The following is a 27,979-nucleotide window of genomic DNA, read 5'->3' as shown; positions in this document are numbered from 1 at the left end:
ACTAAAAATATCTAGAGAGTAAATGGAGAGAATGTACAAAAGGATTTCTTAGGCACAGCACGACGTCTGATTAGAAAATTATCTAAAACAAAAGTAAATTCCGTTGGTGGCCTGAAAAGAGAGCGAACGGGAGTATAAACTGAGAGTAGCTGAGATAAATTTCTTGTCGGTTCTAAAAAATCAAATACCAAAACATACTACTCGTGTCCCGTTTCCTTCTTTGTGTTAGCATCACTATGGCTGGCCAGTGAGAAAAGTTTTGTTTACGACAACGACAACAGCCTCTGTCGTTTTAGAAGATAAACCCCGCAAAAGTAGATAAAGGCTGAGAAGATGCCTAAAGTGAGAAACAAGACACGAAAACTCACATCATGCCGCACAAAAAAATAGAGATACACGACGAAGTTACTTTACAAATTTCAGTTATAATGATAATGTCAAAACGAATAGATGTAATACCCGACACGGAGTTGTAGAATTTTAGCGAAACGCATTTTTGCCGACCGAAAAATTTTTGTGTGATAACAAAGCACAAGCAAATACGATAAGTGATTGGAATTTTTGCATACAAAAAACCCGTAAAAGTGTTTTTAAGAAATTTTTCGAATTTCGAGTGCCAATTTTAAATTAAAGTAAAAATTCTTTGATAAAGTTGCTCGTGTTATCAAAGACGACAAGTGTTGGGTGTTATTTGCGCTTGCAAGCAATCGTGAGGGCTCTTTGTTTATGTTCTCGTTTTCGTTGACAAGCATCGTGTTATCTCGCATTTTCAAGAAACCGGGGTTAAAGTAATACAATTCTTTTTAAAAGCGAATAACAAAGCAACGTTTGAGCAAAAAGTCGAAATTTTAAAGTAATCAAAATAAAAGTATTAAAAAAATAAGAAATAATTTTTTCTTTGTGATTGTGCATTTTTACTGTTGTGATTTCTGTTTTTTTTTGCGAAAGAAATATTTTGAAGTTTCTTTTCATCGCATTCACATCGCAGACATTTAACCGCCCACAGCTTGTAAAACAAGAAATATCGCAAGTGAAAAACATACCGACAAAAAATCACCAAAAAGTCATAACATAAAAACCCATAAATTTTCCTCAGCACAAAATTCACGTTCAAATCGAATAGGGAAAACTTATTCCTCTCCATTCGACCAAACCTAAAGAAAATAACAACTTCAACGGCAGCCAGCATCCAGCCAGCAAACATCACAACCAAAGGTTGATTTGTAGTTGAAAACTAAGCAAAAAGTATGTGTAAATGTGTTTTCGGTGTGTGGGTGTGTAAATGTGAGCAATAGCCAAACAACCAAATAAGCAAGCACACTAACCTAACGTCAAGGATCCTACTAAGAATTTCGCCCACAAATCATAAAGTTTATGATTTGTTATCCCAAAGGTAAATATATGTAACGAATGAAAAACTCAACAGAAACGTGTAACACAGAAATTTTTTTAGAAAAAAACCTTCGATTGAATGAAAAAGGTAAAGAAAAGTTTTTTACTTCGACCATGTGATGCCCTATAAGAAAGTATACATTACTATTGAACGAATTTGTAACAATGCAAGATAGTTTTCAAGAGCAAATTTTAAAATATATAGCGGGGACCAGAATGGAGGGCAGGTTTCTGGGGAACTAATGCAGGGTGATAAGGGGAAAATTCGAGGTTCATTTAATCGGGTTACCTAGAAGGCCTTACCCCCATTATTATAAGTCTTCTGTTGTTACAAGTTGGATTTTCCGAACAGATTTATAGCGTTACGGTTAACTTAAATTTAAAAGTGATAATTATATTTCAAGGAGGACCTTTTTGACAGTAATTTTTTATGTGAAAATTATATTGCTTTATTTTGCGTTTTAAGATCCATCCAATAGTAAAAGAAAACATATAATAATATCCCTTAGTCTTGTAGTGAGGAATGCCCCAAAAAGAATTAAACTGCCAATTATTATTGGCAAAATTCAAATTAAGAAATTGTACAACTATACCCAGCAAAATAAGTCATTACCAAGTAATGACTTTATTCAGTAAATTTTGGCAGTAGTAACTACTTACAAATTGACCGTAAAAGTCATTATTTTTACATGGGGATGTCATAGGAAGGAAGTACTTCCTTAAATATATTTTTTAAGTACATATTTAACGACTTACCGGGAGTCGAAAAAAGCTAAAAATGACACGTTCTATTTTTAGAACAATATAGGTGAAATTATAGTCAAACTCAACACTCCAATTGTTTATTTCGCTGTCTGCTGGTTTTGAACACACAATCGTAGGATTTAGTCGGATACACTAGCTCTGTGGCACCGTACTTATTACTAGTAAGTAAGTAGGCAAGTAATTACATAGGAAAATGTTAAGTTTTACGATATCCTACACTATTGATTGCTCATTAACGACCCGAGTTCGATTCCCAGCCAAGAAAATAGAACGTTTTCAACGGTGGCATAAATATCCCTCAACATAATGTAGATGACACTTTCGAGTCTCCGTAAAACTTCCATACAAAAGGTGTCTCAATATAAAATGTTATATGCCAAAGATGATATTAAAATATAGGGGTATCATCTTATTCAACATGTTCACCCATACATGTATAATTTTAAAATATATATAAAACTTTAAATATATTTTATTTTATAGGGGCATCTTTAAGCAATTTCAGTATTTTTTGTTGACTAATATTAAATAGTTCGGAGTAAAATGATTATCTACGAAGTTATTTTATTATTAAAGCGGTTTGTGATGTTCCCTCTAGCTTGAAAACGAATGGATAAATTCTCATATATCGAAAAAAAAACTTTCAAAGTTTTTAACACAACGTCTTCTTCGGCTCTCATATCACAGCAAATTTTGGTCCGGTAAACTTGAAATTTTTACCACATATGTATTGTTCGCTACTTTAACATTAAAATAAGCCACTAACAAATTTCAATGTTTCGAAATGTGTATATAAGACAAACCCCTGAATACAACAATGTCTTTTCAAATCCGATGGCAACTACTGTCCTTTTCAACATATGTTCGGCCTTTTCTTATGTTCCGGGAATAGTATTTTGTCACGGCGTGTTAGTGTTCAGAGCCAAACTCATAACTTTCAGAGACTACGATAAGAAGCGTCTGTCATGAAAGCCATACAATTACTAAACAAACATTCAGAATTGTAAACAAGTACAAAAGCGTTAAGTTCGGCCGGGCCGAACTTTTCATACCCTCCACCATAAAATATTCATTCCTGTCCCCAACTTTAAGTGAGTACGTTAAAATGTCAGATAATGTACATAAAATGCTTCATTCGGGAGGCTAAGGTACGGAAAATCGGGAGGTTTGTTTTGGGGCTATACAAAAACATGGACCTACGTTCGGTTAAACATTTTAAGTAAAATCCTCAAAGTACCGAAAATAGGGAAGTATCGTTATATTGGGGCTATGTTGAAAATTGTTGATGCAGATGTGCGGTGACCACTACAACCTTCAAATGTCAAATTACAGTTAGTTCTGTTAAAAATTGTAGCTAAAATTGCCAAATTACTGAAAATTGGGAGGTACCGTTACATGGGAGCTATATCCGAACATGGGCCTATGTTGACAATTTTTGATGGAGAGGTGTTGTGACCACTAAGAACTTCAAATGTCAAATTACTGCTTGTTCGGTTTAATTTTGTAGCTAAAATCATAAAATTACTGAAAATCGGGAGGTACCGTTATATGGGGGCTTTCTTGACAATTTTTGGTGGAGAGGTGTGGTGACCACTAAGAATTTCAAATGTCAAATGTTCAAATTACAGATAATTCGGTTAAAACTTGTTGGTAAAATTCTCAAAATACCTGAAATCGGGCGGTAACGTTATATAGGGGCTATTCCAAAACATGGACCTATGTCCACTAGTTATATAAGTTTATTGACATTTAAGAACCCTAAATGTCAATTGATAGCTAAATCGGTCTAAAAATGTAGATAAAAACGTCAAAATGCCGTAAATCGGGGGTACCGTTATATGGGGGCTATACCAAAACTTGGACCTAAGTCCACAACTTTTGTTATATAAGTTTAGTTACACTTAAGAACCCTAAATGTCAAATTATAGCTATATCGGTCTGAAAATGTAGCTAAAAACATCAAAATACCGTAACTCGGGGGGTACCGTTATATGGGGGCTATACCAATACGTGGACCTATGTCCACAACTTTTGTTTTATAAGTTTATTGATAATTAAGAACCCTAAATGTCAAATTATAGCTAAATCGGTCTGAAAATGTAGCTAAACCCGTCAAAATACCGTAAATCGGGGGTACCGTTATATGGGGGCTATACCAATACGTGGACCTATGTCCACAACTTTTGTTATATAAGTTTATTGACTTTTAAGAACCCCAAATGTCAAATTATAGCTACATCGGTCTGAAAATGTAGCTAAAAACGTCAAAATACCGCAAATCGGGGGGTACCGTTATATGGGGGCTATATCAAAACGTGGACCTTTGTCCACAACTTTTGTGGACCTATGTCCACAAGTTTTGTCACATAAGTTTATTGACATTTAAGAACTTCAAATATCAAATTATAGCTAAATCGGTCTGAAAATGTAGCTAAACCCGTCAAAATTCCGTAAATCGGGGGTACCGTTATATGGGGGCTATACCAATACGTGGACCTATGTCCACAACTTTTGTTATATAAGTTTATTGATACTTAAGAACCCTAAATTTCAAATTATAGCTAAATCGGTCTGAAAATTTAGCTAAAAACGTCAAAATACCGCAAATCGGGGGGTACCGTTATATGGGGGCTATACCAAAACGTGGACCTATGTCCACAAGTTTTGTTATATATGTTTGTTGACACTTAAGAACCTTAAATGTCAAATTATAGCCAAATCGGTCTGAAAATGTAGCTAAAAACGTCAAAATACCGTAAATCGGGGGTACCGTTATATGGGGGCTATACCAAAACGTAGACCGATATAGCCCATCATCGAACTTGACGTGACTGCAAACAAAAGACGCATTTTCCCAAAATTTCAGCGTCCTATCTCTATTTTTGTGGACGGACGGACGGACGGACGGACGGACGGACGTGCTCAGATCGACTTAGAATTTTACCCTGATCAAGAATATATATACTTTATAGGGTCTCAAATGAGTATTTCAATGCGTTACAAACGGAAAAACAAACTTAATATACCATCCATATTATGGTGGAGGGTATAAAAATACCAAGGAACTAAAAGGGGGGTGCAAGCTTCTACCACTTCTGTAGTTTTTGATATATTTGAGTTAAGATTACTTGGAATCCTTGCACTTAAGGTATATAGCGTCTTTGGCAACCAAACTGACAAGGATGAATTTAACAAATATTTTAACCGATTTGGTTGAAATTTTGCATTTTAAGTTCCAAGTGAACAAAACACCTCCTCGAACAAAAATGTTCAATATAGGTCCACGTTTAGGTATCGCCCCCATATAAAGGTGTCGCCCGATTTTCGATATTTTGACGATTTTACCAAACTATCCAACCGATTTAGTTCTAATTTGGCATTTTGAGTCAACTGATTTCATGCTTGATCCCCGCCGAAAGTCCTTTAGAGGGCCGAAGTATTACTATTATCCCTAATAACACTGTCCGACAGCCAAAATTACACTTGAGCCGGACTATATACGTTTGAAAATATAGGCAAAATGGAGTAAAATGGCATTTTTAATGCACACAACTACAACTTTGCCTCCATGAGCAAATTAAAATTCTTCGCGGTTTAGGAGATATGCGCTTGCCAAAATGCTCACTTTTGACTTAATTTTTCAAGGATATTTTTGATGTCCTTTTTATCCTAGAATGCAACAATTTATAATTATTATATAAAGCCTATACTCTCCTCTTTAATATGACACCAATGCCAGCATCGTACGACGATTACAAGTATTTAAAATATTTTTTTGAAAAATTTTGACCTTTGAAATTAGTTTGACCTCTAAAAGGTCAAAATGATGAGAAAAAAATGTCATTATACTCCATTTTGCCTATACTTTCAAACGTATATAGTCCGGTTCAAGTGTAACAAAATTTTTTGAAAATTGTCGGACGGTGTAATGAGCCTTAGGCCTTATTTTCCGTTAATGCACCAAAAATATGGAACTTTATAACAAAAACCATACACTACAATTACCGTTCCATACTGGGTGTACAATTATCTTTGAAGTACTTATTAACCAGTTTGGATGAGTTATTAGGGTGAAAATCCTATTTAAAGGATGTGTTATGAGGCATTTTGAAGTCAACAAAATATGGTAATCTGGTCACCAGCATGCCGACATAATGTAAAACAACATATTTTGCGGCTACCTATTTTAAAAAGGCTAAAAACACCCAACATTGAATGTAGCCCTAGGAATCCTTGTGTTAGCTTTGGTATGGAACAAAGTACATTTTCACATCGAAATCAATCGATACTACTCATTTTTGAGGGAAAATAAGTTTGAATTGCTGCAAAGATTGTCCGATGCATATAAACAAACAGTTGGTTTTATTTAAATCATTTTCAAATTGTACACACAATTTTTTAATCCATGCCGAAAAGCTCCAGTTGTTGAAGTAAGTGCAAACTGTTTTCAACACATTATGTGAGCATGCTGATGACCAAATTATCATGTTTTGTTGCCTCATAACACATCCTTTAAATAAGATTTTCACCCTAATAACTCATCCAAACTGGTTAAAAAGTAATTCAAGGATAATTGTACACCCATTATGGAACGGTAATTGTAGTTCCGAATGATGCCTGGGGTTATAAAAATGTCCATCAATTAACCTTAAAGTTGATTTTACTACTAATGTCCCTAATTAGCTGGCCAGGCTAATATGGACCATTTTTAGAAAAGTGGGCTGTACTTCCCCCACATATGGAGAATCTCCGTACGTTTTGACATCACTCGATAGTGCTTATACTAATACCTTATATGCAAAATTAATTTAATCAAAATCTTCACATTTTTATATGCAATCGAGTAATCTATTAAACTGAATTTATTGTCCCTAATTAGCTGTCCGCCACTGTATGTCTACGTTTAGGTATAGCCCCCATATAAAGATACATAAAGATACAATTTTTCAACCGCTTTTTGAGTACTCAGTACATTAAATACCTCCTTGCAAAAAATTTTCTACATAGGTCCAAGTTTAGGTATAGCTGCCATATTAACGTACCACACGATTTTCAGAATTTTGACGATTTTACAGGTGTGGTATAAGGGGAATAACTTGTCGGGTGGCGGATGTGGGCAGCTGGAATTTATTTCATCGTAAGCTAGAGACATTCCCCTGTATTTAGTAAAACTTAACATCAAATATTATGAGTTACATTAAAATACCAGAAAAAGTCATTTACAAAGAATATAGTTTTAGGGAAGTTAGAAAACGAATTAAGAATATGTTTTTTCGTAAAATGATTGCCAATACCATCGACTATTTTAATATTGGAAACAGTACATTTACCTCTTAAATTTTGTATAATTTCGCACTTAACCTGCGAATGCTTTGTGGATGTAATTTACTTTTTCAAGGCACCACATTTAAATCACTTCTTCGACTTAAATTAGCATATTGCCGCTGTAAATTGTTAAAAATAATACTGTATATTACAAATTTCATGTGTTTAGAGAATATTTATTTCATTTACAATCAAATTTGTCGCCATAAAATTTTCAATTTTTGTCCACGGGCGGAACCACTGTGCCCCGTGCGAGTAAAAAAGCTGTCTTTTTTGGTCCCTATTTCCACAAATCATTAAAATCTAATATAAAATGTGATCGTATTTAAAAATTGTACTAAAGGTCCTAGAATACAAGAAAACTCTTATACCCAAACGCACAGTGGTGGCGCTTATATCTCAGTCAGCACAGTTGACTGATACTTTCTTACTTGCTATATATATTTAAAACAAAAACTTGCTATATATAACAAATAATATAAGGCCGACCATGTGTTACCCTAACTTTCCGCATTATTTTTTATGACTGAGGTATTTTGATAGATGCTAAACTACCAGATTGGTACATTAATGCACCGCATCAAAGTAAAGGTCAAGGATTCTTTTTTTCGTATACATATAAGCTACTTTCTGCAAAAATTTTACGAAAATTAAATTTGCTCGTTTTTTTTTCCACAAAAAGTATGGACCCGCCAAATAAACTTCCTTCACGTAAACTGGAAAATATGTACATTTTAAATAGTAACTACGAGCTTTAGCATGAACGTGATTATACTACAAACAAATGACACTGTGGATCCTGGTTTATTTTAGGCTATAACTCTTTTATCTGACGGTGTACGTTTTTTTCATATAAGTAAAATTTTTTCCGAATCGGGCTTCCTTTTAAAAGAATACATTACAATACATTTCTATGGTTCTCGTATATTGGGGGTTTTCACAATTGATTATAGAGAAAACTAGAAGCCAAGAGTTAGACTCAAGATTGGAAGGTAGACTTCTTGGAACATTAAAATTACTAAAAATCGGAAGTACTAAAAATTTTAGTGCGAGAGTGATCCTAAATATTTGGTCATTTCGGGGCCTATGTGAGAAAGTATTGGTGGTTTCGCCTATCAAATTATAATGTTGTAGACATGATCACAACTATCACTGAATCTATCAAAATACCTCTATTAAATTTTTAAATAAATCGCGGTCCAATGTCAAATTTTTAGGGTTTTCAGGGAAAAGTCATAAAGGTCAATCTTGTGAAGAGTTTTCAAGCTACACATTTTCTCTAATCCCATTTCGAAACCATAAAAAATCCTAAAAATGTGGAATTTATCTACACTTAGTTTAAGTTCGAAAATAAGCCATATCGGTCCATTCTTTCAGATACCTCCCCCCAAAATGTTCGTAAAAATTGTGCACACTATAACTATTGAAGCGAGTAACCGATTTGGTCCATACTTTGCTCATCGTGAAATTTCTACCAGACATAGATTAGATTCCAATTCATTTTTGCTGTAACAACTTGTATTCTCGGACCCCTTTACGACAGTACAAGTTTTGTCAGGGGCAAGTCCATACTTCCTGAGAAAATATTCCGAAACGTTTAAAAAACCCATTATGGCACCATGTGTAGTCGGTACAGCCGATTCGGTCTAAAATTTTGCGTTCATAATATTTTGTCCAAACATAGTTTAATTACACCATATCGGTCCACTCCTTTGTTTTCTGATTTTTCTCATCTATGAACATTCACAGGACCTTTTATTTAAAGTTAGATCAGATCGAATACTGTCTATACAAACAACATCCTTTTCCCCATTTACATAGAATCAGACCATAAACTGCATTTAAACCAAAATGTTGAACTTTTGTGAGAGACGTACCGGAAGGAGTGGACCAATAAGCATAATCTTGGAATTTCATATAATATTCCAAGAAATATTACGTTATTACGTTCAAGTCCACCATTTAGTTGCTCCATTTGCTTTTTGCGGCGATTTTGGCACATTATTTTAATACCCTCAGTTTTAGTTAACTATTTGAAATGTATTTCCTGCCGGTACCTTCCCCACAAAGCTTACAAATTTTTCACTAAACGGATTCGCACGATAAAAAGTCCATACTTGCTGAGATTATGGCACAAAAGTTATAAAAAAAACCTTCCGGGTTTGCAAAAAAATGTCTAAATTTCTTCCAAACGTACCCCAAGTTCCAAGAAGGCCTATGAGGACAACTCTCAAAAGTTCAAAATTTTTCTTACGTACAATTTAAGGGCTGCTCGAGGATTACAGTTTTAAATATTTCACAGAAGGTAGTCTACTCTTGGTAAGTTTAAAGTAAAGTTTTCATCGGCCACCAAACCATGTTTTTGGGCAACCTATCGCAAATTATTTAAAAAGAATTTGTTAGAGTTCAATATAAACGAAACTTTACAAAATTGATCAAAACGATAGTCGGACTATCGATAGTTCGAATGCTCTAGGCTGTATTAAAACGTTCATATACACCATTTAAGAGAAATTGGGAAAGAACGATTTTTAACGTTTCTTTCGACGTTTTATCCATTTTTGCACCTCAGATTCCTCTAAAACGATTCCCCTGAATAAACAATAACAATTTAAACAAAAAGTCTATAAAAATATTCACTTACTTCTGTTTCAACAAAAACCGAAAGAGAAACATTTCACCTGATATGTACCCACAATTCTCTATAGAAGTGTCAAAATACCTAATTTCAGTCATTTCGGTGGAATAATAAGGCTAACAAAAATTTTCTGGGCTAGAAATTTGTAACCCCATCGAAGACTAAATGCCAAATTTCAACAATTTTAGTATTATAAAGTGGCTCAAACTTTCAAAATACCGAAAATCGTTACATGGGGACCGATAGATCCCATTTTGAATACCAACTATCCTAGGAGTAATTAAAACTTTTGTACCAAACCAAAAAGCTCTATCTTAAATATTGTGATTTTTATATTTTGTGTGTTATTCGACCTTTTTTGGTTTATTAATTCCCAACTTATTATTAAATATTGTGAGCTGTATCTTGATTTCAATAGACGGACGGACATTGTTATATACTTTATAGGGTCTCCGACGTATATTTCGATACGATATGCGATTTTGCAACATCCTTCAGAGTTAATATAAGCTTTTGTTACAGTTTTTTTACTGAACAAAACAATTTTGATTTTTTATTGAAAAAAGTACAATTTTAGTATTCATTGAAATTTATAATTTACCATCCCTGGTTCTTTTTGACTGAAAACGAATTGCTTTATTAAATTTTTTGCTCTGCAAATTTCAAAGGGGAAATTTACTTTTCCCTGTCAAGGGCCGTCATGCTACAATGAAATGAGGATATTAAAATGTCCTTCAAATTGCTATTTATATTAATTTCCTTCGAGTGATTGAATGAACAAAATAAGTTCAAATCAGAAAAATGGTTAAAATGTTACACATAAGCCGTCAGAAATAAGTATATTCCATAGAATTGTAGCGTGTCCGAAAACTTTTTCTAGACAAAGGCGGTCGCATAGCTTACCTTAGTCAAATATTAGAAATGTTGCCAAACATAATATGAAATCCAGATGAAATCTTTATTATGCTTCTTCTTGTACGTCTTCTGTCTGACAGAAGACAAATGTTTGTTTGTTTTTAATTCCAAATTTACCCTCAGATATACAAACAAAAAGGATACTAAAGTAAACAATGAGAACTTTCAGAGGCCCAGTACAATTTAACAACAAGACAAAAAGGAATTTCTTTAAAGTAAATAGCCACCAAAAATATAAGAATGCAATACCTTCAAACAACAAAATTTCTTAAAGTAAAAACAAAATACGTACCACTATCTGTCTAGCAGATAAAAAGTTGTTACCCTTTCACAAGGATGGCCAAGGAATTTCGAAAATTTTCAAACATTTTTTCTGGTAATAATGATTAATGTTAAAATTCCCACCATCATCGACACCCACTCGTTCCTTTCTGGTTGCTCGATTAATTAATGTTTGTACAGAAAATAAACCCTTGAAAAGAAAGGCTACTTAAAACCCACCACTCTCCCCTTAACATTGTGGCCAGCTTCTTAAAAGCCTTTTGTGATAATGACACAGCGGCTGCTGCTGAATTATAGTTTATTTGAAAACTTAGAAATTTCCTTCCATAAACAAAGGTCAATCAATATAAAAGAAATTTGATTCTTAGCACTTGTGTTTCCTTTTTAGGAAAATATCTTACTTTAAGGTAACAGTTGGGTTTTAATGGAGTTTGGCAGTTTTTCGTTTTCTTTAAAAATCTCTTTTAACATTATATATAAACATCTAAAGAAAACAGGATGTTAGACAAAATATTAACATCATATTGTCTTAGAACAATTTCTTTCAAAAATAATGTTGTTTTTTCTTCTTATATTTATTTAGAAGTAAAAAAATATCTTCTGTGCATGTTATGGGGAAATAAGATTTTTTTCTCTCCTCCATCTTAGATAAAGTACTGAATTTTAAGAAAACAAAGTTTATATTTATAGAAGTTTATTATCATAACTTATTGAACTTCATGGAAAATTTGTTAAAAGAGGAAGTTGAATGCTGTAATACGTAGACATGAAAGCCGAAGAAATATTTACGTCATAAATTTAGATAAGCATGTTTGTTGTTTAATGTTTTCTAGGAAAAGTAAAAATAAACATGTTGATGATTATAGACTGTGGAATTTTATTTTGGGAAGTATGAACTGAGCCTTTAGATGGGGTTACACTTCTTTAATAAAAGCTTTAAATTATTCTATAGTCAGTTTTGGGATAATTGTAAAAAAATCTTAATTATCATATTTTATAAAAGCCGCGGATCAGAAAAAAAATTAAATGATTTCAATTTTCCACTACTAAAGACTGCTCTGTTTCTCACGGAAAATTAAAAAAAAAAAAAAAAAAAAAAAAAAACAAGTAAAAAAGCCCCCAACTTTAAGTGGGTACGTTAAAATGTCAGATAACGTTTATGTACATTTATGCTTCATTCGGGAGGCCCTTTTTTATGGTGCCTATATCTAACTATGTATGTTGACAATTTTTGGTGGGCTAGAAATTGGGAGGTACTGTTATATAGAAGTTATAATAAAACATGGACCTATGTTGACAGTTTTTGATGGGAGCCTTTAATGTCAAATAACTCCTAATTCGGTTAAAAAATTTAGCTAGAATCTTCAAAATATCGAAAATCGGTACATAACGTGGGAACTTCAAATGTCATTAACAGCTAGTTCGGAGGTATCTGGGCTATACGATAATATGAACTTAAATGAACCGTTATATGGGGGCTATACCAAAACGTGGACCTATGTCCACAAGTTTTGTCATATAAGTTTATTGACATTTAAGAACTTTAAATGTCAAATTATAGCTACATCGGTCTGAAAATGTAGCTACAAACGTCAAAACACCGCAAATCGGGGGTACCGTTATATGGGGGCTATACCAAAACGTGGACCTATGTCCAAAAGTTTGGTTATATAAGTTTATTGACACTTAAGAACCCTAAGTGTCAAAATATAGCTAAATCGGTCTGAAAATGTAGCTAAAACTGTCAAAATACCGTAAATATGGAGGTACCGTTATATGGGGGCTATAACGAAACGTGGACCTATGTCCACAACTTTTGTTATATAAGTTTATTGACACTTAAGAACCCTAAATGTCAAATTATAGCTAAATCGGTCTGAAAATGTAGCTAAAAACATCAAAACACCGTAAATCGGGGGGCACCGTTATATAAGGGCTATACCAAAATGGGGACCTATGTCCACAACTTTTGTTATATAAGTTTATTGACACTTAAGAACCCTAAATGTTAAATTATAGCTACATCGGTCTGAAAATGTAGCTAAAAACGTCAAAATACCGTAAATCGGGGGGTACCGTTATATGGGGGCTATACCAAAACGTGGACCGATATATCCCATCTTCGAACTTGATCTTCCGACGGCTAAAAAAATGGTATTCCCCAATTTTCAGCGAAATCGGTCAACAAATGCGACCTGTATGTTGCGAACGGACGGACGGACGGACATGCATAAATCGACTCAGAAAGTGATTCTATGTATATCCCTAGAAGGAACTATGGGTCTATCTCGCTTCCTTTTGTATGCTACATACAAATGCACTAACACATAATACCCCTTACCACATAGTGGTGTAGGGTATAAAAATAGTTTTCATTGATGGAAAAATTTTTGATAGCACAATCCAACGAACGACGCGTAATTTTACAGATTTCCTACCTATATTTTGTCATCATATTTAACAGTATATAAAATCTAATAGGAACACGCGAAAACTAATGTAGCAAATATTTTATGTTATTTTATAAAGAAAACATTTTTAAATTTAAGTGTAACTGTACAAAAATAATTACGGTCGCATAACGAAATCAAGTCTGGTTGTTTCAATGTTTTTAATCGCTGTTTTTTGTTTGTTTTTTTATTGTTGAAGATTCAATCATATGATTGCTTACGTCTGGAGTATTCCCCCATTGGCTTAACTTCATCATTACAATGCTTAGAAAACGCACTGACAATCTGCAAAATTTACTGATCGCTACCAATATCATGATTTCATGCCGCCGCACAGTGGATGCGCCCAACGAAAAAAATCAAGAAATGTATGACATCGTTTTAAATTTTTAAAATTGCAAATCGCTTAAAAACATTCCAAATTTTTCGAAACTAAACTTGTTTTTTCCATTTTTCGCGGTTCTTAAGGAGAAAAAGTCTCACAAACAAGACTAATTTTGAAGAAAAAAATTTGTTTAAAAATGAGAAAAAATTGTTATATTATAAGCGAATTTATGAAAAAAGGACTACTATTAACGCCTTAACTTAAATTGAATCATTTAGTAAATTGCCTTAGCTTCATTTTTCTAGTTATGAAAATTCCTCTAAATTGCAAGGGTTGCCATATATTTTGGTTATAACATCGGTCAAAATGAAAATATTCAATACAGATGTATGGATTTCCTTAATGTTTAAGTTACTTTCCAAAAATTCGCAAGAATGGCCACTAGTACCAAATTGAAGCCGAGCGCATGCAGATTTCAAAACTGTATAGACTTTTTGCGGAAATTTGCGTTTTTGGCAGTTATGACCAAAAGTTTAAATCCCTTTTGTAGTTGCTAAATTTATATTTTAATTTAAGTAATTTTATTACCCTTTCTTACATTTTTTCAATATAATTTTTTTTTGTGCTATTAGCGATTTCTATGGTCATGGGAACTTAACGCTGTAATGACAAATCGCAAAAGAAAAAAGATTTGGGGGTATTCACTTCAACAAATAACTTATTTTATTTTTGGGACACCCTAATGTTGGTTCACGCTAAACCACTGAGAACCAAGAATACATTATTACAAGTAATTCTGCAGACAAATGTGGTTAAATCTTATAAAGTAGCAAGAAAAGGATGGTAACCCTATATAGAGGCTGTGGCCAAAAGTGGACCGATATGACATTTCTTTATAAGATGGTGTTCTGAAGTCTGAGTTCATTATAAGAACATATTCGCTTAGAATATTTGGTTGACATCTGCCTAAATAAATCGATAAAAATTATATAGGGAGTATACCAAATATTGGACCAATACCGGTCATTTTTCGCTGGGAGGTTTACTATGCATTAAAAACTCTTGGTACCGGATTTCAGCAAATTCGGTTGAAAAATGTGTTGGTAGCAGTAAAATACTTCAATTCAGAATGATTCATTACATGGCAACCACTCGAAGTTTTGGACCTAGGACCCCAATATTTTACTTAGAGTATTTTTAGGCCACTATGACCCATTGATAACAATTTCAATTCGATATATTATTAAAAAGTATTTTTGTAACACCTTCCCATGTAAGTGCCACCACTGTGCGCCGCACACTGGTCGAAACCACTGATCTAGCGGCGCAAAAGTCAGAAAATCAAACTATAAAATTGCGAAATATTTTTCATTGTATCGATTACAGACACACTGCTGACTAAAATTTAGTTTTTACTTGTTTGTTGTTGTTATATTCACTCAGTTATTCACAATCAAATACAACAAATTTTGCTGCAGCAGATTAAAAAAAAATTTGCTACAAAATTGAATTCATATTTGTTTAAATGTTAAATAAATTCTTAATAAAACTGAACAACAGTTATTTTTAACTGATAGCGGTGGATGTGCTGTATAAAAAATTGTTTGTGGTCTAGAGGTACATAGTTACCCAGCAAAATTTGAAGGAAGGGGTTCCATGCGATGACGTGATTTCATGGCATCTTATGCATTGGTTCAAACGAAGTAGTGAAAGATCCGATCTTTTCATTAGCATTTGAACCAATGCAAAGGAAGTCGTGAAAGATACGATATTTTCATCAGCATTTGAACCTATGCAAAGGAAGTAGTGAAAGATCCGATCTTTTCATCAGCATTTGAGCCCATTCCATCGATCCAATAGAGATACATTTTGTGTTTTTATTTATAAAATTTTTTCTAAATATATAAGATTAATTATTTACAATAGGCTTGATGTTGTCGGAGACTCGAAATCACAACCAAAGTTGTTAAAACTCTCGTCGCAATGAAATGTCATTGCAAAGGGTTGGTGAAAATGACATGCCAAAGCATTGGTGGAAATGACATGCCAATGCATTGGTGAAAATGACATGTCAAAACATTGGTGTAAATGACATGCTTTGGATCCAAAAATGAATAGCATCTTTTGGGGTCCACGCTCATATAAAATTCGTCGATGAAGATGCTAAAAAGATGACATGCCAGATCACTTCACCCATGATTGAATAGCATCTTTGGCATCGAACATTTTGCTGGGTACATAGCAATACATTTTCAAAAAAAATATTTTTTGTATTTTTATGGGTTGTACGTGCTTGTTCCATAGAATGTATCTTGTAAACTTGGCCGAACTTGGGTTCGAATATTTTTGAGTGAATTAAATTGGACTCTCTGGATACAAATTTGCAAATCTTCTTATAATTGCACTTTTAAAATATGGGGTTTAGCTTGAAATTAGTATAAATTTAGCAGTGCATTTGTATGGGAGCTATGTCAAAATTTGGATCTATCTTGATAATTTTTTGCAAGGAGGAGTCCTATCCCTGGAGACACTAAAATGCCACATTACAGCAAAATCGTTTAATAAATATGGGATAATAAGTAAAAATTCAACGAATCGGGGGTATCATAAAAAAGGGCTACATTGAAACATAGATCCATATTGAAAACAAGTTTTGTGAGAAGATTTTACACGGAATGCAAAATTACAGCCAAGTCGGTTGGAAAATGTGGTCATGATATTCAAAATAACATAGGCACTATATCAAAACGTGGACTTATTTCCATAATTTTTGATGAAAACCTATTCTGACCACTAGGAACCCTAAGTATCAAATTACAGCTAATTTGCTACGAAAATGTGGCTTAAATCTTCAAAATACCGATAATCGGGAGGTACCGTTATATGGAGGCTATACCAAAACATTAGCCGACATTGTTCATATTTTGCCTATTATTACCCACAGACACAGACTAAGCTTGTGCAAAATTTCAGAAATATATCTCAATTCGTATGCAAGTTATTAATTTCGCGCCGCTGGATCAGTGATATCGACCACAGTGCGCTGAAGGAAATTATCAATTGCCTCTTCAGTTTTTGAAATGATAATTTTTCGAGTGAAAACCTAAATAAATTTTGCAGCCTGTCAGTTCGTTTTGTAAACATTACTCTCTATAATAGAGAGTAATGATGAATTTAAGCCAATGGGGCCAATGGGGAATACCCCAGACTTAAGCAATGGGGTTAAATGTAACTATATTACACTGTGCAATATTTTTAAGGTAATCTTGTGCAAACAATTTGAGCTGCGATATTTTTGAAAGTACAGACCCAAACGACAAAAATCCAAGTTGGGGTTTGTTGTGTCAGATCCAGCTTGGATTTTATGGCCCCATCTAAACTTGATTACATATTGAATTTTTAAAACAGTTCTGGGCTATATCTATGAAACCTACTTGAATCTTCATCTGACCTCTGAAGCAAATTTGTAGATAAGGGCAGGAACAAAATATTTGTAGAAACAATGAACTCGAAATACTACATTTATTGCTTCAAATTGTATAAAATATCGAAAATTTCCATAATTCGGATACATATCGCACCATATTTCCAAAATATATAATACACAATTCTTCAGAACATACCATTATTTTAAAATGCCTCTTTCACGTTCTTTTCTGTATATTTTTCAACGAGGATTTAATAAATATGACAATAATGTTGTGAAATCCGAAATGCGGGAATAAACTGTTGGTGTGAACTGTGTTTGAAATACGTGTTGTAAAAGATATGATGCAAAATACCGCTGAAACAACATGGAGAAAGCATTTCAGGGTTTCAGAATATTCTAAAGAATTGCTGAGAATTTTTTTGGAAGATTTTTGCAGAAGGTTACTTGGTTCATCTCCCATTAGTTTAGCTGATACTGACCAGAATTTCTGCTATTATGTAAAATTTTCTATATTTTATCGATTTTGATGTCCCACATTGAGTTTTTCTTATGTGGTATGTTCAAAAGATAAGTTCTAATAGTTTAGGGCTGCCATATTGTGATAAACAGTAAGGCCAAATTCGTAATCGTTTCTGAGGTAAAGGACCGGTGTAGATGAGGCCATAAAATCCGAACTGGATCTGAAAGGACAAAACCCTACAAGGGTTTTTGTTTTTGTTCTTTCATAAAAATTCATACTAGAAGTCGTTTGCATTTTCAGTGTTGCAGAGTGTTATTGACCATGTAATTAATGACGTATGTGCTAATTTCAATAAAATTATCCAATCGTGAACGTGTACTGACAAATATAAAAGAGGAAATTTTGTAGCCCTTAAAAGGAATAAATATCAAATCTAAGCCATTTCTGCTTAAAAAATAACGAACATCGGGAGGTACCGTTCTATATAAAAACGTACAGCGATATATCATATGTACAATACCAAACATCGTAGGAGTAATAGAAACTTCTGTACAAAATTTGAATTGAATTTCGTAGGGGGCGTGGTACCTCCACAATACCTTATTTTTTAAAAACTCTATATTTGCTAAAATTACGAATGCATCAGTTTGAAAAATAATTTGCGAGAAAATTATGGCGATGTTGATGGTCCAACCTTATTCGCTTATTTGGGACGTAAAGACCCGATAACGCCCACTTTTTAAAAGTACTGATCCGTTTCTTATGAAATTTGCAGAAAATTTTCAAGTTTGAATTTCTGAGGAGGTTGGATACCATATCGATGCCCTGTTTTTATCCTTACTTTGCAAAATGTGTGACCATATCGGTATAAGCATCAATTTTGGGAGACAATGGTACAAAACGCGTATCTCTATTTATTTGTAATGAAAAACTAAAAACACATAGTTTTAATAGGGCTTGCGGTTTCCAAACAAGAAAATATCACCTTTACATTGATGCAAAATAGGTTAGTGAAGTTGGTTAAACAAGCTACAGGCTGCTATTTTAATCAGATCGTCACGGTATTTTGGTGGCTAATGGGGGTCACAGTGAGGAAGAAGCATCTCATTGTGGTAGTCGGACAATATTTTCTAAAAGAAATGTTTACCAGTGAAAAGCTTACATAGTCGGCCCTTCCCGACTATAGCATTTGCGTACTTGTTTTTTAAGTGCTTAAAAAGTCTCCGAAATAACATTTTCATATAAACTTTTAAGTTTTCTCGCAAAAAAAATTTCGGCGCTGAGTGGATTACTACTCTATTTGGAAACAACATTGTTCGCTAATAATCCTTATTTTGTTTATTTACAAATTTTAGCTAATCAATAACAATGTTGTTGGCATTTATTGTTGAAAAAATCCCACTAAATGTGTTTATATTGTTATTTGATTGATTGCCTAATAATATAGTTTATTATGTAATATTTTATAACAACAGGTTCAAAGGTCATTAATATAATTTCATATCAATTTCAATTTTATTGATGGTTATTAAAGCTACAGATTAGTGGTTTGTATGACCATTTGAACAAAATGGTTCGATTTGTTGTCAGGCAAATAGGTTCAAGAGAAACGAAACAAAAACAAATTTAACAGAGCTAGTGGATATTTAATACTTCCACTCGGATGTTATTTAACAACAACATTTGAACGTTAAGGGTTCAAATAACTTTTACTATAGCCAAAGCCTTGAAATATCCAAATACGTATAATGGGTTACTCAATCTTGGTGTATGTATTTTTGGAAGTGCTTAAAATCATAACAAACAATTGTCAAAATTGATTTTCCTGAAATTCTTTTTAAAGCAAAGTGCAATACTCTTCTTTCGTATATAAATCTTTACATGTAAAATATATATATGTATGTACCTTACATAAACTTTATTATAATGAGCACACATGTTCCCAACTATAATAATGAAAAGGAATAACAGAATGTCTGCTTTTAAAAGAAGCGCTTGTATTCCCCTCACTTCTCTTAAGTATAATCACATTGCCATGCAGTTGCACGTGTGTTTGGGTTTTGATTTATATTATTGTATTGATGCGCAACACAAAGGCAGTGAACCCAGACATCATACCCAAATGTTTCGTAGTCTTTTATGTTTTCTTCCTTGAATATTTGTTGTGATTTTCATTTTTCTTCCTCTTTTTCTTCGAAGCATCAGGTGCACTGAAAAGTTCATAGTTCAATGAAATGCAATACAATCCCCTTGCTACAAGTTACAAGCGATGCTATTGTTTATATTTTCTGCACTTAAAAAGATGTATCCCTCAATGCAGTACATACATACATATAAATGTATGTTCATGCATGTACCTGGAAGAGGGTAGAAAACAGTATAATGCGGATGCAAAAATTTATGTATGCACTTTCTAAAAATTATTTTACTAAATAAACAACAAAACGCTGTGGTTTGAGTGTGAAAAATAAATGCAAATGCAACATTTCTTTTTAGAATAATGACAAATGATGACTTGTCGCATTGTGAAGACCTTGAAATTATCAACGCGACATGGAGACATTTCTTGTGGTTAATGCATTGAAACCATACAATAAAAAAATATTTCATACTACAAGGATTTTTCAAGTAAATCATAGACGGTCTGAGAGCAATCAGAGATCTACAAAACACATTTGTCATTCGTCGTTCGGTCTCTGTTGGTTTTGTTGAATACGCAATGTATTGCTTCATATGTTTACAATAAATTATACGCCATGATGTACATTAGACATTAATGATTTGTTTTTTCTAAAAGGCAGCACACACTATCACTGGAAACGGACAGTCTACGTATTTTTGGGTAAATTTCCTGGCCTATAAAAACATTGTTTACGTTGAAATGTTTGAAATACAATATGTAAAGTATTATTTACAGATTAGAAAAGTAGCAGAAGTTTGGCTTCGAACGAATTTGAATCCTTATCGTCTCAGTGAAACAGGCCATAATTCTTTATTTTCAAGTTTACCTTAGTGATTAAGAAATTAGCAAAGATTCGGCTAGTAATGCCTGTGTTTCATTTTTCAATGGCAACATTTGTATAGTCTCCAATGTGTTATGATTTCCATAAATTTTGTAACTCAGCAATACAATGAAGTAAAAAAGCGTTAAGTTCCGCCGGGCCGAACTTTTGGTACATATTATCAAATAATTAGGAAGTTGTAAATACAGGTGCCGTGACATAACTCCCACGGACATAACTCCCAAAACGATTTATGTCCGCTTTGGTTTGCGGACATAACTCCCAAATTCTTTGGGATCTATGTCCGACTCCCCCTAGCGGACATAAGTCCCAATGGGAGTTTTGTCCGTTTTTTAAATTTAAGTGATTTTCATAAATTTTAAAATTTCAGTGATTTTTTTATATAATAATGAATTTATATAATTCATAATTGATTTAAAATTCCTAGGGAAATTAAGTACAAAATAAGTAGTAGCCAATACAAATCGAACTGTATTTAAAATTTCCCTTCAAAGCTATTTTAAGCGCAAAATTCTGCCTACAGGAAAATAGAAAGTAAGAAAATAAAAAGTTTTTGTTAACATTCGCAAATACTTTTTGAAAAACGAAAATCGCCGCAGTCGAAAATGTTTTTGTAAAAAATCGTGCGATTTTTTTAAAAATATTTTCACAATTTAAGATTATAAAAAGTTTTTGTAAAAATATTCAAATACTCTCTAAAAAACGAAATGCGCCGCAGGCCATAATATTAAAAAAATCGCGCGAGTTTTTTCAAAAATATTTTCACATTTTAAGAAGATTAAATATTTTTAAAAAAATATTCAAGTACTTTCTGAAAAACGAAATGTCTTACAAAAATATTTTAACAATTTAAGAAGATAAAATGTTTTTATAAAAATATTCAAATACTTTCTGAAAAACGAAATGCGCCGCAGACTAAAATATTTTTGAAAAAATGCCGCGATTTTTTAAAAAAAAATTTTCACATTTTAAAAAGATAAAAAGTTTTTGTAAAAATATTCAAATACTTTCTGAAAAAGGAAAAGCGCCGCAGACGAAATTTTTTTTGAAAAATCGCGCGATTTTTTACAAAAATATTTTCACAATTTAAGAAGATAAAAAATTTTTGTAAAAATATTCAAATACTTTCTGAAAAACTAAATGCGCCGCAGACGAAAAGCGCTGCAATCGAAAATATTTTTGAAAAAATGGTGCGATTTCAAATAACTTCTGCGCCGTAAGCGAAAATATTTTTAAAAAAATCGCGCGATTTTTTACAAGAAATTTGGGAGTTATGTCCGCAAAGCGCAGCGGACATAGCACACATAGCACCCAAAATCATTTTGTGAGTTATGTCCGGGCACCGTAAATACAATGTGATGGAAATCCTAATTACCAACTACAGAAACTTTGGGTCGAAATGTAGGTTAAAATTTTAAAATAACTGCGGTTATACGTGGTGTATATCCTATTTTTGACCATTTGAAACCCCAAATAGCAAATAATAGCTAATGCGGACGGGTAACTTCATATGTATCGACATGTATCGTTACACGTGGGCCAATGTCCTAAATTTTTGGTGCTGAAGTTTCTGGATCACTGGGAAGCCTAAACTATAGACACACACAGATTATAGAAACACACATAATACTTTAAATCGGGTGAAACATAGTGGCTATATCAAAACATGAACATTTGTTCGCAATTAGCGCTGGATAAGTGTTTGGACCACAAGAAATCCCAAATGCCAAATTATAGAAAATTCGGTCTGACAATTTAGCTTAAAACGTTAAAATACCTGAAATCTGGTTATACCATTCTATGGGGGTATTACAAAACGTGGACCTATGCCTACTAGACTGGATTTAACAGCAATCTCCGATAGTGAAAGACTACCTAGACAGACCAGTAGTGCGATTCTCTAACGATTTTTTTTTGTTTCCGACAAAAATCGGAAAAATTAAAATGCTTATATAAGTAGTTGAATTTTACCGATTTTTGTCGGAAACAAAAAAAAATCGTTAGAGAATCCCACCACAGTAGTGCGATTCTCTAACTCATTTTATTGAGTTACCTACAAAAATCGGTAAAATTCAACTACTTATATAAGCATTTTAATTTTACCGATTTTTGTCGGAAACAAAAAAAAAATCGTTAGAGAATCCCAGAGTAGTGCGATTCTCTAACTGATTTTTTGAGTTACCGTTATTAAAGAATTTCTAGGCGAAATAATGTTGTTCGCATGAAACTGTCTACAGATCGTACATAAATATATGCAGTAAGAAATTTGAATCTCTTTGTTTCATTATTTGTGCAAACAAATTTCTTACACATTATTTATTGAATATGACTTCCTTGTTAATATATTACTTTTCATTTTTACAGGTATGTTCAAACTGTATTTTAAATATTATACGTAAGTATTGACATCAGATATTTCTACAATTTCCGCCTGAAAGTTGTGTTCAGCCTATTAGCTGTGCATATCTTAAACTGAATACAATGATGTTCTCAACATTTGCCTATAACACTCATGGTGATCAGTTTTCTTTAACTTTTTTAGTTGTACAGCTACATAATTCCCTTAGTCGAACGTTGTATATATGTATATGTAGATGGGAAGTGCCACGGTCTTCGAATTTGGAAATTTTTTATAAGTAAAAATCAAATTTCGTTCGTTGGTTATTGCATCAGTTGAGACCGGCTGGACCGATTTGAATAATTAAAAAAAAAGAAATCATCATAGCCCAACTTAGGTTTTTACGGAAAGAAAATTTGACCGCGCCCACTTTTTATACCACTAACAAGGGTATATACACTTTCATACGGACAAAAAGTGCCTCATCAAGATAATGGTTTAAGACCCCAATTATGTTTAATCGAAATCTATTTAAGACAATTTGGAGTCTATTTAGCCGTGTGCGTCAGCTTGTCTGTCCGACTGGTTGAAGCGCACGATAACTCTCGACAGTATCAATCGATTGCGTCTAAAATTTGGTCGTCGTAATTTTGTCCAAACTTAGTTTAAGTTCGAGGATGGATAATACCGATCCACTCCTTCGGGTACCTCCCCCACAAAGGTTGAATATTTTTTCTGAAGGGCAGCTTAGGGTCTGTTCGAAAATCCTTTGGAAATTTATACCGAAGTTACTCCTTGTGGTCCTGTTTACAGCGATATTTTGTTTTTTTTCACGGGCAATTTCATGCGTCCTGATATAGTGGTCTAAAACCTCGTATATTGTACGGTGGCCAAGTGAAATGACTTGAGAGCACGATATCTATCGAAAAGAAATGACTACTCAAATACGATCCACTTCCAAAATGTACTAAGCCGATGCATTCCTTGAGGTACCTCCTACGCAACAATTTTGAGCTTTAATCCAAATATATATTTTTTGTCGACAAGATCATACCTCAAAAAATATACACAAAGTCTTAAAACCCCTAATACATAATTATTGCGGAAAGGATTTTGGTGGCGTAGCAGGATTTCGATTTTATATTGCCCAAAGGTGAAAGTTTCAATTCACACAGGCTAAGGGCAAAGCCGACTTATACTTTTTTTACTTTTTTATGTAAGATCTACAATACAACTGAACCGAATTTCCAGAAATTTTCAGGGAATGTACAGGGTTGTCCCCGGTGAAAATAGGCTGTATATTTTGTTGAATTTCGGAAAGGGCGGGGCAAGACACATGTGCTTTATTTCTTAAAATTACGAAAATTGGTGGTTGCATCTCAGAATCATGGAACTTATTTAGACCAAGCAAATTTTTTAAAGTTTGCAGAATATGTTCAAGGTTTGCCGTGGTAATATACATTTGTATGCATTTTGGAGGGGATGGGGAATCTTTACTACGTCCTTTTTTTAAACGTTTTATGTGCAAAACTTATGACCATATCGGTTTCAGCATTAATTTTGAGAGACAATGGGACCAAATTCAAAACAAACTCTTGTATTTTTTTTTGCAAAATATTTGATTTGTAGTTCTTTTGAAACAAAAATACTCTTCAATAACAGAAGTTTGGTAGCAATTCGAAGGAATTAGGTTTTGAAACAGTCCATAAGTTAACCATGCCATTCGAATATGATGCTCACATGTCATGTATTCCTCAATTTTAGAGAAGTCCCAACCGTTTTTATACCCTCCACCATAGTGGAGGGTATATTAAGTTTGTCATTCCGTTTGTAACACATCGAACTAATCATTTGCGACCCTATAAAGTATATATTCTTGATCAGGATAAAATTCTAAGACGATCTAGCCATGTCCGTCTGTCCGTCAGTTGCAATCACTCTAGCGTCCGCAATAATTGAGATAGAGTGCTGAAATTTTGCACCCGAGGGTCTTTTTTCCATAGGCAGGTCAAGTTTGAAGATGGGCTATATCGGTCCACTCTATGGTATAGCCCCCATATAACGGTACCTCCGGATTTGAGGTATTTTGACGTTCTTCGCCACATTTGCAGACCGAATCAGCTATAATTTGACACTTACGGTTCGTAGTGATCAACAAACTTATATCCCAAAGGATATGGGTATAGGTTCATATTTTGGTATAGTCCCCATATATCGGTACCTCCCGATTTTCGGTATTTTGGGAATTTTAGCTACAATTTTTAACCGAACTAGCTGGAATTTGCCATTTGAGGTTCTCAGTGGTCATGAAATATCTCCACCAAACATCGTCAACATAGGTCCATGTTTTGGTATAGCCCCCATATAACGGTACCTCCCGATTTTCGGTATTTTTAGAAGTTTATCCACAATTTGTAACCCAACTATCTGCAATTTGACATTTGAGGTTCTCAGTGGTCAAGAAACATCTCCACCAAACATCCTCAACATAGGTCCATGTTTTGGTATGCCCCCCTTATAACCGTACCTCCCGATTTTCGGTATTTTGAGCATTTTAGTTACAATTTTTAACCGAACCAGCTGTAATTTGACATTTGAGGTTCTCAGTGGTCATGAAATATCTCCACCAAACATCGTCAACATAGGTCCATGTTTTGGTATAGCCCCCATATATCGGTTCCTCCCGATTTTTGGTATTTTTAGAATTTTAGCTACAATTTTTAACCGACCTAGCTGTAATTTGCCATTTGATGTTCTTAGTGGTCATGAAACATCTCCGCCAAACATCGTCAACATAGGTCCATGTTTTGGTATAGCTTCCATATAACGGTACCTCCCGATTTTCGGTATTTTAAGAATTTTAGGTACAGTTTTTAACCGAAATAGCTGCAATTTGACATTTGAAGTTCTCAGTGGTCATAAAACATCTCCAACGAAACATCGTCAACATAGGTCCATGTTTTGGTATAGCCCCCATATAACGGTATCTCCCAATTTTCGGTGTTTTGAGAATTTTAGCTGCAATTTTTAACCGAACTAGCTGTAATGATCGGTATTTTGAGAATTTTAACTACAATTTTGTCTATTCAAAAATAATCGTCAATATAGGTCCATGTTTTGGTATATCCCTCCATATAACTGTACCTCCCGATTTTCGGGAATTTTCAGTGGTCACGAAATTTCTTCACTAAAATTCGTCAACATGGGTCCATTTTTGAGGGTCTACATTGTTTTGATGAAACTACCCTCAATTTGACTCGTGAAGTTCCCTGCAGCTATAAAACTTTTCCGCCAAAAAATTTATAGATAGGTTGACTCTTTGGTAGGTGGTACCTTTCACCTAGCTGAACACATTTTTTTAGATTAGATTAGATAACACTGTGCAACAAAATGGAGTTGAAAGTATGGGGCACGGAAAATTCCTCTTGGGGAAGAAAGGCCTTGGTGAATATGTTATGAACCCCGAAGGACAGATCCGCCGTGAGTTATGGCGTGATGAATTTTTTGTTAAAGACCCTGTGGGCCATTAGGAATTAGCGTTATATCTTTGTTCACTGTTGCTTAAGTGCTCTACAAAAACAACAAACAAAGATATAATGCTAATTCATGATGGCTTACAGGGTCTCTTGCAAAAACTTAATCACGCGATAACGCGGAAGTTCGACTCACGGCGCATCTGTCCTTCGGGGTTTTTAATATACACACACCAAGGGCTTTCATCTCCAAAAGGAATTATCTCTGCCCCAACATTTGTGTTCACAGTGTAATTTAAGCAATAGTGGAAGGCAGTAGGAGTCTATCCATTGTCGAAAAGTTGTTCCACCTAAAATTGTGAAAGGACCGTAATTATTCCATTTTAATTAAGACTATTTTATGGTGGAGGGTATAAAAAGTTCGGCCCGGCCGAACTTAACGACTTTTTACTTGTTTTTTCTGTAATGTACGTTCGAAATTTTGGAGAATTATCGCTTAGAAAATTAACCATTGAAATACCAACAAAATTTGGAATGTGGAGTAATGATAATGCCACCACCATCATCATTGATGCTGGTAAAAGTTGTTAATATACTTGGTATGGATAGCTGGCTTTCTCGAATGCTTTAAAAGCTTTTAACATTTCAAAATGTTTATTCGTTTCTTGTTTTTTTCGTTATTTCAACTTATTTTCGAACAGAACAAATAACTACACAAAAACAGTGAATATAATAGAAATCGTTTGTTAACATCATCAACAACAAATGTAAGTGAAAACAGCAGGAGTATGTTTTTGTTTTGTGTGGCATTGTTGATGGTGCTACTGCTGAACCAGATATGGAATTGTAATAAAAGTTCGTTCGTATAGTTTGGTTTTTATCCGACAAATTCGTTTTTTCACAAATACTTGAATTCAACGTTTGGGTTTTTCTTCTCTTATGATTTCTAAACGATAACACAAACAATTCACATTCCTGTGCTTTAGCTCCCGCTATGTATGTATGGATTTGTGTGTATGCATGTGACATGAGTTTAACTTGTTTTTCTTTCTCCACTAGAGTTAAATTGAGGGAGAAAATGTTTGTGAACAAAATTTTCTATATTTTTCCTTGTACTCTACAGCTTCCTTGTACTCTACAGCTGCTGTAGGTGGTGCTACAAC

General features: G+C 33.7%; 1 protein-coding gene across 4 annotated transcripts in view; it reads left to right on the top strand.

Annotated features, from left to right (window-relative positions):
- The first annotated feature begins 421 nt into the window (after window positions 1-421).
- Window positions 422-27,979, top strand: part of beat-Ic (beaten path Ic) — a 320,186-nt gene continuing 292,628 nt past the window's right edge. For 3 of the 4 annotated variants that reach the window (XM_073965759.1, XM_073965758.1, XM_073965756.1), the window contains exon 1: window positions 422-1,393. The gene's annotated coding sequence lies outside the window, so the exon portion shown is untranslated. Of the gene's footprint in view, window positions 1,394-1,453; window positions 1,481-27,979 lie in introns of all 4 variants that reach the window. The other variant, XM_073965757.1, reaches the window with a different exon arrangement.

Source organism: Musca autumnalis, unplaced genomic scaffold, assembly GCF_047663935.1.
Source record: "Musca autumnalis isolate F117 unplaced genomic scaffold, ASM4766393v1 scaffold_2, whole genome shotgun sequence".
Taxonomy (NCBI): Eukaryota; Metazoa; Arthropoda; class Insecta; order Diptera; family Muscidae; genus Musca; species Musca autumnalis.
The sequence above is the reverse complement of the archived record's forward strand: the minus strand, read 5'-3'. Positions and strand labels throughout refer to the sequence as shown.